This window comes from Lactuca saligna, chromosome 8 (genome assembly GCF_052625555.1).
Source record: "Lactuca saligna cultivar CGN05327 chromosome 8, ASM5262555v1, whole genome shotgun sequence".
In the NCBI taxonomy this organism is placed as follows: Eukaryota; Viridiplantae; Streptophyta; class Magnoliopsida; order Asterales; family Asteraceae; genus Lactuca; species Lactuca saligna.
Window position 1 is genome coordinate 78,051,230 of NC_136424.1, and position 13,686 is coordinate 78,064,915.

Genomic DNA, 13,686 nt, shown 5'->3' on the forward strand with positions numbered 1-13,686 from the left:
GGGCCTTCCGACTCGTCGAGTAGGATCTAATTCCCGTGTCCTCATAAATGATCTCTACTTTTCAAGTTGGAGCTCCCCAACTTTTCGAGTCCTAGCATAAAACCCTAAAAAATTGAAAATTTAAATGATACCTGGAACAGGTGTTACAAATATCCCCCACTTGAACTAGACTTTGTCCGCGAAGTCTACTGAAGCGAACAAGTCTGAATAGTGATCTCACATCACCTCTTTCGGCTCCCATGTCCATTCGGAACCCCTTCGGTGCTGCCATTGTACCTTTACTAGCTTTAATTCCTTGTTTTGAAGAACCTTGGTCTTCCTATCCAAAATCGCAACGGTCCTATTAATGTAATTCAGGCTCTCGTCCACCTGAATGTCATCCAGAGAAACGATCGCGGCCTCGTCTGTGACACACTGCTGGAGCTGAGATACATGGAAGGTGTTGTGTATCTAGCTAAGCTCATCTGGTAGATCCAAGCGGTAAGCCACCTTGCCCACTCAGGCTAAAATCCTAAATGGTCCAATATATCGGGGACCTAGCTTTCCTCTCTTCCCGAACCTGATAACTCCCTTCCATAAGGACACCTTCAGTAACACAAAGTCCCCCACCTGGAACTTAAGATCCGATCGCCACCGGCCAGCATAGCTTTTCTGACAGCTATGTGCGATGCGTAGCTGGTTGCGCACCTATTGAATCAATCTAGTAGTCTTGAGCACTACTTGGTGCTCTCGTGACTCGGTGTCCCACCTCACCCCAACAAAACGGGGTCCTACATCTTCGACCATATAACATCTCAAACGGAGGTCGGTCGATACTAGCGTTGTTGTATGAAAACTCTGTTAATGGGCGGTATGTATCCCAACTATCTTCAAAATCCAACATGCATGCCCGAAGCATATCCTCGAGTGTCTGGATCGTCCTCTCGCTTTGGCCATCTGTCTGGGGGTGGGGCTGCTTTAAGTACGGTCGAACTGGTCATGTCCGCAAGGATTGTACTACTACCACCAATACCACCAAAGTATCAGATCTGATTTGCTTCCAGTAGATGGGCCACAAGAGGTCACAGTGCCTGAGTTTAGCAGCAGCAGGATAGGTGGCGGCACCCGCTCCTGCTACATTGAGGATTACTAATGGCCACTAGGGCCAGACAGAGGCGCCAGTAGCGAAGAGCAGAGCCTTCTAGCTGACAGTAAAGGAGGCACTTGCAGCTCCCGTTATTGTGATGTGTATGTATCTTTGTCTTATCCCTTTATTTATATTGACTTGTCGCTTATGTTTATGGTATGTGCTAGTTTGGGGAGACTCACTAAGCTTCGTGCTTACAGTTTTCAGTTTGGTTTCAGGTACTTCCGGTAGCAAAAGGAAGAACTCGGGATGACTGCATTGCACACACCATGATGTTTAGCATGGGATGTTACTCTGATATATTTGACATGTCTTTTGTTATGGATATACTGATTACGATGTTTTGAGATATTATGGTTCTATTTTGATATGATGATTTTATTAACTATAGTTTATTTAATGATTTAAAAATAAAATTTTTGGTCATGATTTTTGGGACTTATATATATATATATATATATATATATATATATATATATATATATATATATATATATATATATATATATATACATATATATATATATATATCAGTGTTGTAAAAATCCCGATTAGGTCCCGAGTAATCTCCGAAGGCGCTACTTAACCGATTAGAGAGCGCCTAGCGATTCATCCATGCATACAAAATGACTGAAACAGTAGAACCCGATGAAATTTTAACACTTAGAAAAAGTTTTATCTCAATAGAAACTATGTGAGCTATAATTAGTATTGTATTTATCATATTAACCTATTTTAGTTATGATATTAGTGGTATTTACGAACTTTTATATGATATTAGTCATATTTAATTTTTTTAAATCTAACAAATGAGAAACTAATGGTCCCCGATTAATCTCCGGCTAGCCGATTAATCGCTTGACCCCAGTCCACCGACTAGCTAACATCGATCGATTTTTACAACCTTGATATATATATATATATATATATATATATATATATATATATCAGTGTTGTAAAAATCCCTATTAGTTCCTGATTAATCCCTAGGCGCTACTTGACCGATTAGAGAGCGCCTAGCGATTAATCCATGCATAAAAAATGACTTAAATAGTAGAACCCGATAAAATTTTAACACTTTGAAGTAGTTATATCCCAATAGAAACTATTTGATGTATGATTAGTGTTGTATTTATATATATATATATATATATATATATATATATATATATATATATATATATATATATATATCAGTGTTGTAAAAATCCCGATTAGGTCCCAAGTAATCTCCGAAGGCGCTACTTAACCGATTAGAGAGCGCCTAGCGATTCATCCATGCATACAAAATGACTGAAACAGTAGAACCCGATGAAATTTTAACACTTTGAAAAAGTTTTATCTCAATAGAAACTATGTGAGCTATAATTAGTATTGTATTTATCATATTAACCTATTTTAGTTATGATATTAGTGGTATTTACGAACTTTTATATGATATTAGTCATATTTAATTTTTTTAAATCTAACAAATGAGAAACTAATGGTCCCCGATTAATCTCCAGCTAGCCGATTAATCGCTTGACCCCAGTCCACCGACTAGCTAACATCGATCGATTTTTACAACCTTGATATATATATATATATATATATATATATATATATATATATATATATATATATATATATATATATATATATATATATATATATATATATCAGCGTTGTAAAAATCCCGATTAATCCCTAGGCGCTACTTGACCGATTAGAGAGCGCCTAGCAATTAATCTATGCATAAAAAATGATTTAAATAGTAGAACCCGATAAAATTTTAACACTTTGAAGTAGTTATATCTCAATAGAAACTATTTGATGTATAATTAGTGTTGTATTTATCATATTAACCTATTTTGTTATGATATTAGTGGTATTTATGAACTTTTATATGATATTAGTCATATTTAATTTTTTCAAACCTAACAAATTAGCAATTAATGGTCCCTGATTAATCCCCCGATTAATCTCCGCCTAGCCGATTAATCCTTTGACCCTAGTCCACCGACTAGCTAACATCGAGCGATTTTTACAACCTTGATATATATATATATATATATATATATATATATATATATATATATATATATATATATATATATATATATATGTGTGTGTGTGTGTGTGTGTATGTGTGTATGTGTGTGGAGAGAGAGAGAGAACGAGAGTCATATTTATTAATAACAAAGCATTAAAATAAATAGAGGAAAACATAAAAATGTATCAAAATGGAAATTTAGTTTTTTCATTGACCAAAAATACATACAAACATGCTCAAAATTATGATCAATCCAAAAGTTTACAAAAATGCATTACATAGAGACAATTTTTGCAGCTTTATAAAAATTACACCATTGCATAATCTACAATATATAACAGCATCATTAGATGTTGTACTTGGTAAGAAACTTTGACTTGTCACCTTAAAAACGACAAGAATGTCATCTAATGCACATAAACATATTAATTTTAGACAAAACTACAAAAATAGTCTATGGTATGTATTTTTTTGGGCTTTGGTACAAACCCCTATTTTTTGGATTGGAGGTCCTTTTAAACTAGTTTACTTGTGGTTTTGGTAAATCGGAAAACTCAAAAGACTAAAATACAATTCTGATACATTTTTATGCTTTTTTTTTTATATTTTTTGGATTTTATGGGTTTATTCAGTTTTGGGTAAATTACAATGTTCGTCTCGTGTGTATGTGCCCAAAAGCACGTTCAGTCTCTATTTTCAAAAATTAACTCGGAGCGTCCCTATGTTTGTTTTTTCTTGCACATTTAGTCCCTCTGAACATAAAAAGACTAATTTGCCCTTAATAATTTCTTTTTTATTTTTCTTTTGTTTATTTATCTTTTTTAACTTATATATATATATATATATATATATATATATATATATATATATATATATATATATATATATATATATATATATATCATGGTTGCAGAAATCGGGATTAATCGGCAATTAATCGTGAATTAATCGTTTGGCGTTCTTCAACCGACGAGGATTAGGGCATTAATCGGAAATTTAGGATTAATCGGGTTTGGCGAGATTAATCGGTCAACAAAAGTCAAAAAAATCAAAAAACGTCGAAAAAAAGTCAAGAAAAGGTCAAAAAAATTTTAAAAAATTCAAAAAACCAACTTTCTTTTTTTACTCCAAAATTTTCAAAATTTCGAAATTTCAAATATTATACCAAAATGTTAATATTTTCGTATTTCGAAATTTTCGAATTACAGTTTTTCTTATTTTCTAATTTTGAAGTACTTGTTTTTTCTTAAGATATAATAATATTTAATTAATTTTAATATTTTATTAATAATTTATGGTCCCCGATTAATCCTCGATTAATCCCCGCCAAGACCAATTAATCCCTTAACACCAGTCGACCGTCGAGCTACCGTCAAACGATTTTTACAACCTTGATATATATATATATATATATATATATATATATATATATATATATATATATATATATATATATATATATATATATATATGTATATATATCCACTAAACACACCACTCATCCCACCTCCCCTTTCCCCATATATCTTCTACCCATTAGTCTTCATCTTTTTCATCTTTTTCTTTGGAGCTTTTGAATCTATATCATCAGAGCCTCCATTGACGGAGCAAAAAGGAAGCACCGAGACGTTGGTTCCATACACAAATAGCAATCAGGCGTTGTTATCCTTGTGGCCCTAGTACACCGATTATGTCGTTGGGTTTATGGGAGGAGATGGTGACCTGAAAGTTGGGGGGAGGAGGTTATAGGTGGATTCATTGAAGGAGTAGATGGTGGCATTTGGAGCTGTTGAATCTAAATTGTGGTTCATCTGTATTATTGGCAGTTGGAAGAGTTGATGGTGACATCTTTAGAGCTGTTAAATCTAGATCATCGGAGCTACCATCGCTGGAGCAAAATGGAAGAACAAAAGTGCTATTTTCTGCCTTCATCTCTGTTCGAAACCCTTGCTCCACCTCTATCGCTTTAAAATCTGGTGAACCCTCTTTTTCACCCCTCTTCCTTCGCATCGATATAATAGCCACCATCGTCGAGTGGTACATGCGTCGGCACTGACGTGTTTTCACGCCAACAAATCCTCCGAAGAACATAGTTACACTTCCTTTGTGGCGCTTCAAGTCCAGTGGTGCTCTTGGCGGCAGCGAGAGATCTTAGAAATGAGATGATTAAGGTGAAGGTTCGGAACCCTACATGGCGTCGATGGTGGAGGGTTGTGGTCAGGCTACTCATTGTTGGAGTATTGTTCTGGGATCGAGACATAAGTTACTTCTAGTGTTTCTGATGGTAATGGTGGTATCAGATTCCGAGCTAGGAGAAGCGGGCTTAGCGTCCGCCAGCGCCCCTAAGAGCAGGGCGCCCCGGCGAAAGGCTCGTGCCCGCCAGAGACGCTCCTAATGATAGGTTTTATACAAATAATCCTATGTGTGCATGTAACCCTAGAATTGGATCTATGTTTTACTATTAGTTACACAACATTATAAATACATAATAAAACCCTAATGATTCATACTATTTTCGAAATTCACCAAGAAGATTAGAATACATACCTTTTGTTGTTATATAGTAATAACAACTCAAATCCTCCTTGTAATGGCTTTAGAAAGCTTAGAGTCACAAGTGTCACACCTCTAATGGCTCACAAACACCAAGAGCAAGAGGTTGAAGAATGATAAGAGAGGAGGCACCCAAAAAACATGTGGAAACCCTAAGGAAACTCTTGGCCACGTTTTTGGTGCTTTAGGGATCCTTAAATAGTGAGGCTATTAGTGTTATCTAACAAGGAAACCCTAATTTGACTGCTTAAGCCCTAAGCAACCCATGGACTCCCTCCTTAGAGACCTACGACGATTTCTAATGGGTTTCCCCATAGAATTCGTTCACCCCTCTAATATGGAGTCCATTAGCCCAATATTCAACTATCATACAATTGACAGTTTTAGTCCCTTAAGTTTAATTAATGTCTTTTAGCCACAAAATTAATTCTTAATTAATTATTGACTAATATTAATTAACCAATATGATTTCTCCTTTAATATATTATTATCATAATATATTAATAAATCATAATTAATCCTCTCTCTCCATAATTCATCCTATCAAGTTGCTTTGGTGAAGGCAACCCAAAAGGACCATGCACCATCGGGTCAAGTACATACCAAAATAGTTATGAACTTAGACACTAATCCAACACCTAATGCCAAGACAAAGGATACGGTCAAGCGACAAGGCAGAGGGTCAGAGCATTACCGCCAGAGCCAATGGCAGTATCTTGACATAAAGAGGCGCACAACCCTCCAATCAGCGCCTTTGACCTTGTCCCCTAAAAGTGATTATGTCCCGTACGGACTAGCAGGATCGCTAAGTATAAAAGGGCGCATTCAGGAGCCCTAAAGGTAAGCCATCTTCTCTAAGAGCAATCTCTAAAGAAAAGATCTAGAAACCCTATCTAACTTGACCGTCGAAGTCTTATTCTAGGAGTCTCCTCCCAAGAAATGGCTGATGGTTGTTCTTTCGTGTGACCTTGCAGGTATCTTCCAACATCGTATCAGAAAAAAGAGCTAAGCGGAAGTTCAAGGTTGCATCATTTTGCGTCATCCAGTTTGTGTGACGTAGAACGAAACAAAAACCATTGTTTCAACAAAATCCATGGCGTCCGGCGGTGGCAACGGGGTCGAAGGAATCCAAAATAGCCCTATACACCCCATGACATCATTGGATGACATACCGCCACCCATAGCGGCCACCGGAGAACCAACGGGGCAGGGGAGCTCTGTGTTAACTGCAACACCTCCGACAACCCGGCAACTACCGTTCCAGCAACCGAGGCCATCTATGGGGACGGTGCCACTAGCCATAACTTTCCCCACGCAGTTAGCATTCCAGCCAACGACGACGCAACTCTCCGTCAATCAAATGTCACCCTTTTTTACCCCGATGACACAGCGCCAACTCCCCTTTTTTCCAGCCACGATGACCACAAGCCAGACACCAAACACCCAACTGCCAACCCACATGCCACCACAAAGCCAGATACCGACGAGCAAACCTATAATGCTCCCACCACTCACCTAAACCATGGTCGTACATCCATTGTTTCCTAACCTTTCGACATGCACATGGGGCGAACCTATAGTGACCATCAACACGAGTCTGCAGCAGCCTGCGCTAACGCAACCCCTAATCCAACCTCAACTCGTCCATTCGGGGTACTCGTTGTAGTTACTGCTTCAGCAGCAAACTTTCTATGGCCCTAACCCAGGATACCAGACGCTCTACGGTCATCTCGGGACACAGCTGTATAGTGCACCCCACCAGTATAATTTACAAGGCACGCTAACCATCCCCAACCAGGATTGCCTGTCATGGAGCGTTACATCTACGTTTGCAAAGGAGCTACTAGATTACGAGATCCCAAACACAGCGAAACTCCCCAACTTAAAAACTTATAATGGTACCACCGAACCGGATATTCACATCGATACATACGAGTGGACAATGACGTCATTAAAGCTGGATGAACGCTTCCGGTGTACGTATTTCCTGACAATGCTAGATAGAAATGCAGGCACGTGGTTCAAGACGTTGCGCCCAGGTAGCATTTACAATTTTGGCCAACTCAAGTACCTGTTCCTCACAAACTTCATGCAATTGCGAAAGTACAAAGGAGATTCCCATTCTAACATTGGGTGCAAACAAAAGGAGGGAGAAAGCGTAAGGGAATACTTCACACGGTTTACAAACGCCACATTTGACGTGTCGGGCATTGACGAGGGCCTCATAGTAGGAGCTTTCACATGGGCACTCCTGCCCGGTCCTCTGTCGCAAAAGCTAATGGGTAAAAAGCCTTAGACAAGAGTTGAATTGAAGGAAAGGATGGAAAGATATCTAAGACAGGAAGAAGGCGAAGCAACAAAGCTAGCATACTTAAAAACCATAACAACCAAGCGTTCCAACCAAACCCACATAGAAACGTAAGGGGGAAGCAGACACTTCGGGCGAGGAAAGAGACCGCTGGGCCACTTCAGGCCGTTCGTCAGAGACGACAGACGGAGTCACCGACTAGACGTGTATGTGGTCGCAGATAAACAATAAGAGAAAGTACCAAAAGGACGATACTGCGAGTATCACAAAAGCAAAACACATGAAACTACCAACTGCTCGGTCCTTCAAAAAGAAATGGAGGAGAAAAAACTCAAGGGGGACCTCGTGGAGATAGCACGTAGCATGCACGCCAAGTTTGATGCGGAGAACTCCAAGGGAACTCCGAAGGAAGTTGCCCAGCCCAAGAAAATATTCATGATACAAGGAAAGAGATGCAGACACGATGGAACCGCACACCAGGAGGGCCCCGCACCCATGATACAAGCTTTTACATTCTCTGCACAAGACCCCAGACCCGAAGGCTGGACAAGTGATAACCCTCTTATAATACAAGCCTCTATCAAATACGTGGTCATACATAGGGTGTATATCGACACAAGTAGCTCCACAGACATCATTTACGAGCATTACTTCCGCCTCCTCCCAGATAGGTGGAAGGATGGTCTAAGATCTACAGCGGGAAGACTGGTCGGATTCACGGGACATAGTCTATGGCCACTAGGCACGATCTCACTCCCTCTTACACTGACCAGGCATGACAAGCAGCGAAGGAAAACGATCCTGGTTGATTTCGTTGTGATCCGGCATTCAGCAGAGCATAATATCATCTTGGGAAGGCCAGCGTTGCTCAAACTAGGAGCAATTATGTCTACGATGCACGGGATAGTGAAGTTCAACACTAGCGGAGGGTCGGCCACAATCTTATCCACACTGCCAAGACGGCTGCAATGCTTCACGATTATGCAACCAGATGAGATAACAAGAGAAACTAAAAAGCAGGGGGCGAGTTGGCATACGTGAAAGAAGTGGTCAGCGAAGAACACCCTGACCAGGCGATCAACATCGGCCACAACCTTCCACGAAGCGCCAGGCAGGCACTCGTCGAGCTGCTCAGACGATACAAACACATATTTTCATGGGCTACTACATACATGGTGGGAGTAAACCGGGAAATCATTGAACACAAGCTCATGATCAAACCGGTTACGAAAGAAGTTAAGCAGAAAAAAAGAGTCCAGGAAGGAGATCGCAATAGATCGATCAATGCAGAGGTAGCCAAACTGACAAAGGCAGGGATCTTGAGAGAAGCAGTTTTCCTAACTTGTATAGCCAACCCTGTCATGGTATGAAAGAATGATGGATCATGGCACATGTGCATCGACTCTCTGATCTTAACAAGGCATGCCCCAAGGATTGCTACCCCCTCCCGGAAATTGACCAAAAGGTAGAGCCACTACAAGGTTTCAAGTTAAAATGCTTCTTGGATGCATACAAAGGGTATCATAAAATATTGATGAATAAGGACGATGAAGAGTAAACAAATTTTTACACAGACCATGGCACATTTTGCTACACCAAAATGCCCTTCGGACTAAAAAACGTGGGGGCAACATACCAACGGCTGGTCGACTCCATGATATGGTCAATAAAAGCAAGGACAAAAGCAAGGACGGAGAAAAGATGTTGCATGATGTTGAGGAGACTTGTATAACGTTGGAGAAAGCAATGATGAAGTTAAACCCAGGCAAATGCATGTTTGGAGTGGAAGAGGGTCAGTTCCTAGGGTACTACGTTACTAGACAAGGCATCCAGTCTATCCCAGCAAAAGTGGATGATTTCATGGAAACGCCACCCCCAAATACTCTTAGGGACACACAAGTCCTGAATGGGAAAATCACGGCACTCATTAGGTTCATTTCGAAATCAGCTGAAAAAACTATGCCACTATTCAACATGCTGAAAGGCTGTATCGAGTAAAGTAATTTTCAGCGGACAGCGGCAGCAGAGGAGGCACTCCAAGGCATCAAGGAAGCCTTACTCAAACTACCCACACTTGTCAGTCCCATCCCGAGCGAGATATTGCAGGTATACCTCTCAACTTCAACCAAGGCCATATCCTTTGTACTAGTGGTGGAAAGAGAAGGGGAACAGAAGCTGATATACTTCGTGAGCAGAGCGCTACAAGGCCCTGAGCTTAATTATCTTTCCTTGGAAAATTGGTGCTAGCTCTGATTTATGCTGCAAGACGGTTAAGACGGTATTTTCAGGCCCACCAAATAGAGGTCCTAACGAATTTTCCGATCAAACAAATCATACACAAGCCTGAAACGTTCGGAAGACTTGCAAAGTGGGAAATCGAACTGGGCGAGCACGATATTAGTTATCGGGCGAGAGCAAGTATCAAAGGGCAGGCGCTGGCAGATTTCTTACTCGAAGTCCCAGGGGAAGGGGACGCAACCAAAGAAAGGATCATGGAACTAAAGGAGGAGTCATAAGGAAACAAAGGCTGGACGCTATACACCAACGGGGCATCCAGTAGGGGGGGATCGGGGGAGGGCCTAATTTTGACTAGCCCGGAAGGAGAAGAAGTTATGTATGCCCTCCGTTTCGATTTTCACACCTCAAATAATGAGGCAGAGTATGAAGCACTGCTAGCTGGCCTACACTTGGCCAAGCAAATGGGGGCGGAGGCCGTAGTAGCACTGACGGATTCAAGGCTGGCTGCCAACCAGGTTAATGGAAGTTTCGAAACAAGAAACAAAAGAATGGAAAAATACATTAAGTTGGTATGACAGCTTACCAAGTCTTTCAAAGAGTTTACTATCAAGCAAATCCCAAGGAGTGAGAACAGAAGGGCGGATGCCCTAAGAAAATTGGCGTCTACATACTTTGATCACTTATCGAATAAGGTCTTGGTAGAAGTGCTTAAGGAAAGAAGCATAGACGAGCGGCAAGTAAACACACTATCGGTGGCGGGACCCACATGGATAACCCCGCTGATAGACTACTTATAGCGAGGGATCCTACCTGATGACCATGACGAAGGCAGAAGAATACGCATAAAGGCACTTTCATATGCTTTGATTAATGGGGAATTATACCGGAAAGGGTTCACGACCCCATGGCTAAGATGTATGGATGAGATCAAAGGGAGAGAGGCATTATGAGAAGCACATGCAGACCAAGCAATTGCACGTGAGGGCGCATGAGCTTTAACGAGAAAGGTGCTCCGGATGGGAATCTACTGGCCCACCGCGCATCAAGACGCGACAGAGTTGACAAAAGCATGTGAGGAGTGCCAAGTGTTTTCCCCGGTGCAAGCGCATCCACCAGCGCCCTTATCTAATATATCCAGCCCGTGGCCGTTTTATCAATGGGGAATAGACATTGTAGGACCATTCCCGGAAACGCCAAGAAGGTTAAAGTATATGGTTGTAGCAGTAGACTATTTTACAAAATGGATCGAGGCAGAACCGCTAGCATGCATAACGAGAAGACACACAATCAAGTTTGTTTGGAAAAATATCATGACTAGATTCAGCACACCTAAAACATTGATAAGCGACAATGGACTTCAGTTTGCTGAAAAACCGTTCAAGGAATGGTGCGCTAGCAAAGGGATAAAGCAGCGGTTCACATCGGTGGCACACCCGCAAGCGAACGGACAGACAGAGGTATCCAACAGAACCATTGTGAATGGAATCAAGAAACGGCTAGGGAAGGCCAAAGAAACTGGGTGGAGGAGATACCAACGGTGTTGTGTTCATATAGGACTACTCCGCAAACAGGAACGCGGGAGACACCATTCAGCCTGACATACGGTGTGGAGGCGATGCTTCCAATGGAAATGATGATAAGCACACTGAGGACAAGCCATACTGATGAAGAGGCCAATTCCCAGGACCTAAGGTTGAATCTAGATATCCTTGAGGAGAAGCGACAGAGGGCAGGCCTACGCCAGGTAGCATACAAACGTACAACGGAAAGGTACTATAATCAAAGATTCAAGGAAAAATCATTTAGAGTGGGAGAATATGTGTTAAGGAAGAACGAGGCAAGCCGGGCTCAGCCTCAGGGTAAACTGGCACCCGTATGGGAGGGTCCATATAAGGTGATCGAAGCAAACCAGAATGGGGCGTACATGTTAGAAACAATGGAAGGAAGGCAGATTCCAAGAACGTGGAATGCAAGGAATTTGAGGAAATTCTACTTCTAAGAGAAGGCCCCCACAAACGGCAAAGCTAGAGTAAGTTCCGAAGGGCGATCCAAGCATCAAAACGTAAGAACCCGAGATCAAAGTTTAAGTGCATGAGCACTAAATAAGGTCCTAATATTCGATATGTAAAACTTTTGTACTTAGCATGCAAACCTAGTCAGTTAAAATGATGAAATTTGTACTTAGCGTACTGAACTCTTAACGATTAACGTGTGTAATGCTCAGTGCATTTGAGTCTTAATTTTCAGGCGCACAATGCTTAGCGCATTCAATGACAATACTTAGTGTATTAAATATTCAGTATGTTAGACCAATACGTCCGGCCTTAATACTCGGCTTATTAAACCTTACATGGACGCTCAGTGCGTCAAATCAATTGAGGTGTCATCCTCACATCCAGAATAAGGTCAAACGCTTAGTGCGTAGCCCTGCAGCATTGATAGATCTAGCAACTAATGACATATAGAACAAAAACACATCATAATTACGTTGCATATACCATCAAATGTAACGGCAGGGTAAATATCACCAGCACAGAAAAACCAAAAATAATCATGTGGTAGTCTAGGACACAAACATTAAAACAGCAAACAACACAAGGAAGGAAGAGTCTTAACACCCCGGAAGGGCAGCACACAAAACAACAAACCTACACCATACCGTCTCCACCACCTCCACGAACAACAGCATCTTTCACATCTTCAACATCCTTGACAACGAGTTCATCAACACAACCTGGCTCACCAACAGTATCATTCTAGCTCAAACAGACATCGGCATCCAAACGACCTCCACCACTATTTTCATCAAGGACAACTTCACCACCGGTCGTAACATTCTTTCCATGATCAACTCCACTGCTATCATTCACCACATCTTCAGGAGTACCATCTGAACCTGAAAAAGAACAAAGATCACGAACACCCTGCACATCTAATTCACCCAATCCCAACAGCGAAGCATGATCCATACTAGCAAACGCTAAGAGAGCATCATTCACACTTGTGACAGGGCCAGTAACAGGGATATCCAAAAGGTCTTGATGACCAGCATTAACCAAAGATGTACACACAGACTCTACGACAACAAAGGTGGCATGGCAAATGAGACTCACCGCCACTGTAAACTCGGGATGCTCGATCAGTTTATCTACCACTCGTACAAGCACCACTTACAATAAGCAATTTAGATCACGCTGCGCAGCATCCACACTTGACTGTAGATCAACAACTACCTTATCACAATCAGCTACATAACGTTCAAGGCTTTCGACCTAAATCATTAAACCCTCATTGACCTGAGAAATAAAGTCAACCTTGGCTTCCAAATTAGACCTGCTTTCCTCCATCGCAACCTTTTCAGAAGCCAAAAGTCGATACCTTTGCTCTGCGTGCTGTAGCTCACCAATAAGCTCCAAAATACGTTGCTCT